This window comes from Gossypium arboreum, chromosome 9 (assembly GCF_025698485.1).
Source record: "Gossypium arboreum isolate Shixiya-1 chromosome 9, ASM2569848v2, whole genome shotgun sequence".
In the NCBI taxonomy this organism is placed as follows: domain Eukaryota; kingdom Viridiplantae; phylum Streptophyta; class Magnoliopsida; order Malvales; family Malvaceae; genus Gossypium; species Gossypium arboreum.
Window position 1 is genome coordinate 59,582,027 of NC_069078.1, and position 8,129 is coordinate 59,590,155.

Consider the following 8,129-nt stretch of genomic DNA (forward strand, 5'->3'; position numbering starts at 1 on the left):
TTACATAAAATCATATACAATTTGTATCAAACTCTTTTTTTTTCATAAAAATTATCTAATTTGTAAAATTTGGATTTATAATTAAGGTCTAGAATTGATAAATTGATTATGCGTTATAAAATTTTAAATCAATCAAATATTCAAATATCTACTATCATGATTAAAATTATTTTCTTAAATATATAATTAATATCATGAGTGAATAACAACTTTACAGATAATCTCTTTTTAGGTGCCTTATATTTCACATTGTGGGGATGAGTTGATAGATAAAAAAATCTTTAAGTGCCTTGTGTTTCACGTTTTGAAAACCTATATGAAGTGTTTCAACTAGCTCTTTTCACTGGGTAGAGACGAAGTGCCCCCATGTGATGCTAGTGAGGGGAGTAAGGGGCCTCCTTGGTGTGTTGGCAAATGTCCTCCTAGTGTCACTGCAGCAAAACTGACTTTTAGCGGCGTTTTTGCAAGCGCAACAAAAAACGCCGCTAAAGTTTGCGACGTTTATCTAAAAAAACGCCGCTAAAGGTCATGACCTTTAGCGGCGCTTTCCCACAAATGCCGCTAAAGGTCATAAAATTTAAAAAAATATATATTATAAAATATTATAAAAGTCATGAAAAATATAAAAAAATTAAAATTCATTATCAAAATATTGAGAACAAGAATAATATCTATGATATAAATATATATCCCACCAAACAGAAAGTTTATCAATAACAATCAAACAAAATACTCACTTATCATACTACACCAGAAATCTAACAAAATACAAATAGAACAAAATAATGATAGAATGCACACTTTAAGATCAGCAGTTAGCTCAAACAAGTCGTCACTATGCATGAATTCAGCTAATCCTGGACCATGCATCCAATAAAAACTCAAACCTGAGAAAAAAGAAATAAAAGTTAATGAATGATATATGAAGGCAAGAACTAACCAAAATAACAGAATCAGATTCCAGTTGTTATGAAAGTAGATAACTTATCTTAAGATAAGGTTCTTCTAAATTCAGAACCCTAAATCAGATTAATAATAAAATATGCAATTAACAAGTCAACATTAACGCCACATATAACATCAAATTGCACAACTTAATATACTCAATACATTGGCATAAATAACATCACATTGAACAATGAATTTAACACATTCGAATAGATCAATTTTAAGCTCACTAATGGTTAATTTAGCATGTGAACAGCATATAAATGTTTTGCATTTACAGCATGGTTTAATCAACTTCAAGTAGGAAATTAAATGCTGCAAATTTCCAGCATTCAAAATCATATATGGACAACATTAATATGACATTTTCGAGCACCTCAAAGACACGTTTGGAAAATTTGAGGAACCATTTGAACAACCACATTCGAACATCTTAAAGACAACTAAATTTTGTCTTGTTTTGGACAACCTTACAAGTCAGCAAGGCATGTATTAAACCACGCCTAACATGTTTATTTCATCATGCTTTGAACAACAATAAACAACCATTATCCTATTAAGATGCAGAGGCCTTTAATGAAAAACAAGAAAAACCTTTACGCATGACCAAGTCCCAAGATAATGAAGATGATGCTATTGGATCTTTCCACCAATTCCCCATTTCAAAAGCAGCTAACAAAGAAAATAACCAAAACCATGATAGAACATGCTGTCTAGAAATAAGAAAGAAAAAACAACAATCTAAAAATAGCAAGGCAAGGAAAATGACTTAAAGCCTATAGACTCTAAAGCTAAGGTGACCAAAAACCTGAAGGAAGTAAATAAATCTGAAAATGATTTGATGTTCTAAAAGGGAAATGACTCATAGTGCAAAAAATCCTTGTGCTCAACAAACATACAACCTGGACGTTCCTTACATGTATATATATTGCAAAAAAAATGGCAGGATGCATGCTTTTTGCACAACAGACAGTTTCGTGTTTTAAGAAAAAGAGATTATTTCAATAACTTCAAATTAAAATTTATCGAAAGTAATCATTATTGATGCTTTGAAACATGCATCCGATAAATGACTGTCAACAATCAGGAGAAAGAGATTTAATAGGTTTAAGCTAGATTAAAGCAAGACATAAACAAGCTTCTTATGAGGCTTGATAAGAAAAAAAAAGTGTCAATAGTCATATCAAAGGTTTAGTAATGAATATAGGTGTTATAAATAGTTTAATGGCAGAGCTTTGAGGTATCAAGAAAGAGGCTTGGTTTTTGCTTTACAGTTAGGATTGAATGTATCATCTTTTTCATCAAATCAAAGCATTTTAATTCCATAAAATTGCCACACCACTTTTCCTTTAAACTAAAGACATAAATAAAATCCCCAAAAGCTAATTGATTCTAGAATCAAAGTTCAGGCAATTATAATCAAACTAAACTATTGTAGCTAACTACAAATACTGGAAACGATATAGAAATATTCCAGCATCAAACATGTAGGAGTTATAACCACCTCAAAAACTTGAAAGACCCAAATAAGAACCGTAATTAATAGATGACATATGAAGATATTTGCATAAGTAGGAATATAATCATATATATATAAATATAGCTTTTTCAAGTTGACATATGAAGATATTTGCATAAGCAGGAAAATTTTGTACCAAGCTGTCAGTATATCTGAATGAGTAGAGGGAATAAACTGTACAAAGATAGGACCTTGAGTACATACCCTGTCCAGTTTTGTGGAGGCGCTAATATCGGCATATAAGGAATGACCATGTGCTTAGCTTGCTTGCACAAGCGATATTAGTTTATCCATATGCTTTCAAGTAGAGAAATTTATTCAAGGGGGTTACTGTTTATGAATGGAATGCTTGTTAAGTGCCATCTATTAAAGACTACTTACAGTTTTCTCAAGTCCTTTGCGAACTAGTGGATCACATTCAATAACACCATATCTTCTACTACCTTTGTTGGTAAAGGATAAATACAAAAAATAAAATTATACTTATATTTTATATAACATAGTAATCTATTCGATTTATTTCAAAACTTGAAGACATTGATTCAAATCACATTTTGTTACCCACTTCTTTCAATCTCTTTTTTTAAAGGATTTAAATATAAAAATCATAGCTATAATGGAGTGATAAAAATATAATTTTTTAAAATACAGTAAAAGCATGGAATGGAAGAATAAATTTGTTGGAAGGGTTTGATAATCTAGAAGCTCAAGATAAATATTATTTCACTTAAACAATGCATGAGCACAAGGTCATTAATTTTTCAAGTTCCAGAAAAAACTGCCAAAATTCAACAATACTCCAGTAAGAAAAAATAGTAGAAAAAAAGACTACAGCAAGAATGCTAAAATTCAAGAGAACACTAACCTTAATAAGCTTCCCTAAATAGTAGATTCAACACCAAGCTTCAATCCAAACGTTAAACCAATACAAGTTCATGACTAATAACCAATTCATTGAAACTCTTGAAATTCATGTCTTCCTTGAACATACGGTTACATGCTTTTGGCTCATGGGTTATTTGTCTGTTCAAAAACACATCAAAGTTTTGAGATAAATCAACATTAAAAATCTGGAATTCCTCTTTTAAACACTGAAGATCTTTTGCATCAGTTAGCTTTTTTTATATGTTCTTTTTCTTCTTTTTTTCTTTCTTTTCAACAGAATCAACTGAATATGATGAAGCATTAGATACTTAAAACATTGCTTTGCTTTTCTTTTTTTGATCAAAATAAATATAAAACTTGCATCCAATTTTCAACCAGGTAATACACGAGCCAGATATGACTAAAGCTGCATGTAGGAAACAAGTGTAAAAAAAGAAGCCTATAGGACATGTGGAGAAACTGCATATCCATCAGCCTACTGAGCAAATTAAGACCAATCTGGAGGAGTTTTTAAATGTTAAATTAAATATAAAAAACCTCTTTAAAGCACTGAGGTAATCATTAAACTTGATCTGTATACTTACTTTACGCAAATTAAAAAGAAATGAATTTTAATATTTAATATAACTCAGCCTAAGATTAGTATCTATTATTTTGCATCCACGAGGAAAAACGCTAAGCCTAAGGAAATTGTAAGAAGACTGGAAGGTCCGATTGTAAATACTATATAAGACTGTTTATAACAGCAGTAGCAAAACTTTTTATAACAGTTTTAAGCAGATATCAAACTGTTCATGGATTAACATAGTTTCTCAACATTGTTTTAGGCAAAAATGGCCAACAAATATATTCATAGTAGTCTTAACATCACTGGAAGATCATATGAAGTTAGAAATTGAAAAGATTTAACCAAAAAATATATTCATGTCACATATAAAGACTGTAGTTCTACGAGTGTAAGAATATCATCATAGATTTAGATGTGAGCATCAAAAACTAAGTATGAGCATGACATTGGTATGTAAGTGTATGTGTATATATCTAATGCAAGAGACTAAACATCAACAATTCGACAAAAACAACTTTCAACTTTATCCACCTAAACAAACTAGAATTTAACAGTCATTGCCAAGAATTTTCCCTCCCGAGTTCAGAGACCGGTAATAAAAAGGTACCCGACTACTACTGTTTGACTTCGACTTTCTTTTTCTGCCAAAGCCTGTCAAGAGCACTATCGGCATCACCCTGTAAAACCAAACAAAGTATATAAAACTAAATGTCTTTATAAAGAACAAACTACAAGGTATGAACATAGAATCTAAATTCTTAAAGCAATCCTATGAAACAGCTTCCTGACTAGAACAACCTGGACCTTGCGCTGATCTGCAGGCAATTGGATATTTAAAACTAATGTTTCTCTCAACAAATTTGCAGATTAAAATAGATAAAACACATCGACTTAAAGTCTCAACACAACAATGTAACTGCAAGTGTATCATTAACTAAGTTGCAACCTAATGGCTTCTAGTCTTTTACGTGAACTTAAACATGACACAGATACAACTATGTGAGGCTGATCTGAAAATAAAAGATCACAGCAATAGCAAGTAATAGCAACAAGCAAAAACCTAAGAACATCCAAATACTTGTACAAATTAGCAGGCAACCGGACCATAAACTGTGATACATTGTCTATTTCAACACCGTAAACATGAACGTTGCGACGCAAATTTAAAGCTAATGTTTCTCTAAGTGAACTTGCAGATTAAATGGATACAAAAAAACAGTATTAAGTTAAGCCATATCTCAAATATTTAGTCAACATGAAAATGGACCCAGACATAAGCAACGATAAAAAAATTTGCATAATAAAATATTTGAATTTAATAAGTTATACATTTTTAATAGATTATTTGCATAAAAAGTAAACAAATTCCAAGAAAGATTTGTATCTGTCACAGACAATAACTATAATATTCAAATCAAAATATTATTATACAAATTTAGAAAAATAAATGAGAAAAAGGATTTAAAATCCAAACCTGCATTACCTTATATCTAAAAGGAAATCATGAACCCGTTTCTGATCCATTGATTTAAGGGCATCTTAAACGAAACAAGAACATTGATCAATTTAAAAAAAAAAAAGACAATGAAGAAATTAAGGGTCAAACATTAGCTCTAATAATTGTTCAAAATTTAAAACAGCTACATTCAAATAGAAACTAAATAACAACTAAAGCATCCAATGGAACATAATTTGGTGTGTTAACTATAATGCAAAGTTGTTTGAGCACTAACTCTAATTCACAATCTTCGTTACCGAGACTCGTCAGGTTTGGAAAAAACCAGCGGACACGGCGGCAGGTGAGAACTGAGATGAAAAGAGACGAAAAAGAAACTGATTTGCAGAGACGCGACAGGGAGAGAAGGGGGACGATGGTAGGAGGAAGATGATGATGGAAGAACAAGAAAAGACTCTTCAACTAAATGAACAAAAATAATTAGGGTGTAATAACGATAATTGGGAGCCCTTTTCCAGACCTACAAGGAACAATAGAAACCAAACTATCGAGCCCTTTTACCGATTGGCTGTGGCAGTAGAGATTGACGGCGACAGCGATGCAGCAGAGGGGTTAGTTGAGCGCGATGCACTAGGTGGTCCGATCGGCGTCTTCGGTGGCAAATGGGTTGAGAACTTGGGGATGAAAATTTAGGGATTAAAGAAGAAGAGAGGGAATTGGGGAAATTTTGTTAAGGGGAAGAAGAACAGCTATCAGGAGCACTTGGAATAAATTGGATGAACCTAAAACGATGGAGTTTTGGTAAAAAAAAAAATTGACAGTTGTGGCGTTTATAACAAAACGCCGCTAATTCCCCTCCTTGAAACGGGAAGGTTTAAATTCAATTAAATTTTTTTTGCGGCGTTTTTTAAAAAAATTCCGCTACAGGTGGTCTATTGCAGCGTTTATATGTTAGCGCCGCTAACTCATTAAAGCATAAAAATAAGACTTTATTTAATTTGTTATAATTTGGTCCTATCCAAAATAGATAATTACCTATTCATATAAATCATTATTTTTTTATTTATTTTTAATAAATAATTTTTATAATTTTAAAATATTAAAATTAATATTATCTCTTTTATAATTATATAAGAGATTATTTAATATATAAATTAAAAAATATTAATTAATCTAAACCTTAAACCCTTAATTATAGTTTCCAAACCCTAAATCATAAAACATAAACCATCAACCTTAAAAGAATAAAAAAACACTCTATAAAACAAGTTGGAACTAAAACAACACTTATTTAGAAACCAAAAAGAAAAAAGAAAAAAAGAGTTGCAACTTTTAATAAGATTGATTTACTGAATAAAGGAAAATTCACTGTTTTATAAAAAGAAAATGAGTTACAATTAAAAAACGTGGAGACACAAATGAGTGCAGAGGATTTTCATTCAGTATAAATAAATATATATTTTAATTAATCAATATAGATAAATATTAAAATAGTATAAACAAAAACTATTAATAAAATTTAAAGGTAAACTTATCATTTAAAATATTTTTCACAAAATATCGCTTCAATCCATTAAACAATATAACACCTTATAATATATAAAAATATTTTTATCAAAATCAAGATATCTATTAACGATAACAATAATTAATTATAGGGTTTAGGATTTAATTATTGAATATGATTCACTTGAGATTAACATACTATATACCCATGGTCATTAAACCTTAAATCATAAAACCCTAAACCATATACCTTAAACCTTAAATATTAAACCCTAAACCTAAAAATAAATTTAATCAATATTAAGTATTGCTTCCATAATTTATTATGAACATAAGCTTTTACATTAATATCTATGTATATACACATCAACATCCATATGATGTTTTTTGGGGTTTAGGGTTTAGGGTTTTAAGGGTTATAGTTTAGTGTTTAGGATTTTTTAGGGTTCAGGGGTTTAGTGTTTTAGGGGTTATAGATTAGTGTTTATGATTTTTTTTGGTTTAAGGTTTTACAAAAAGCGCCGCTAATGCTTTGGTTTTTAGCGGCGTTTTACCGAAAGCGCCGCTATTGCTCTGTTTTTAGCGGCGTTCCAAAAACGCCGCTATTGCTCTGTGTTTTACAATTTTTGCGGCGTTTTATCATAAAACCCTATTTTCCTATAGTGTGTGTAGGTGCGAGGCCCTTTTTGGAGTGACGAAAAGGGTTTTTGGTGTGTGGGTGAAGTGCTTCTTGGTGTGTAGGTGAGGGCCCCTCTTGGTTTGCTGGCAAAGGCCCTGTTGACCCTTTCATATAGTTTCTAAGGAGTTCTTCACTTAATGCATTTGAGGGAAACATCTTTATTGCCCCTAAAGTTGGAAGCTCTTATAGACACCAAATATTACAAAAACTTCAAGAGACCCAAAATGGAGAAAAATAAAAGAACATGAAGGGATTGAGCCATGAATTCTTACTTGGGAAAGAAACATAACCTTTTGCCCATTTCCCACATATGACGCCAATTTTTATATCAATATTATTATCATAAACATTATGGTGTAATATTCGAGAATTTAACTATATTTTCAAAAGCTAATCAATATCAATCTATAAAATATGTAAAAGCACAAGTTCAAGAAAAATTTATGAAATGACAAAAATATCTCTTATTGCTCATTATATAATTAAATTAACATTAAAAATAATTTTAATATATATTTGTTTGGTGAAAAGATAAAAAAATCCCCCCCAAAAAATTACATTAACATAA

The 8,129-nt window shown here is 30.6% G+C and overlaps 1 long non-coding RNA gene across 3 annotated transcripts; it reads right to left on the reverse strand.

Moving 5' to 3' along the window:
* Nucleotides 1–621: 621 nt before the first annotated feature.
* Nucleotides 622–6,240, reverse strand: LOC108457173 (uncharacterized). 3 transcript variants are annotated; one of them, XR_008271051.1, is made up of 4 exons: nucleotides 5,404–6,240; nucleotides 3,333–4,597; nucleotides 1,543–1,620; nucleotides 622–887 (listed from the first exon to the last, which is right to left on the reverse strand). It is a non-coding gene; the product is annotated as an uncharacterized LOC108457173 (long non-coding RNA). The 3 variants fall into 3 exon arrangements; XR_008271050.1 differs by lacking the exon at nucleotides 1,543–1,620 and adding an exon at nucleotides 2,672–3,245; XR_008271049.1 differs by lacking the exon at nucleotides 1,543–1,620.
* Nucleotides 6,241–8,129: the final 1,889 nt, after the last annotated feature.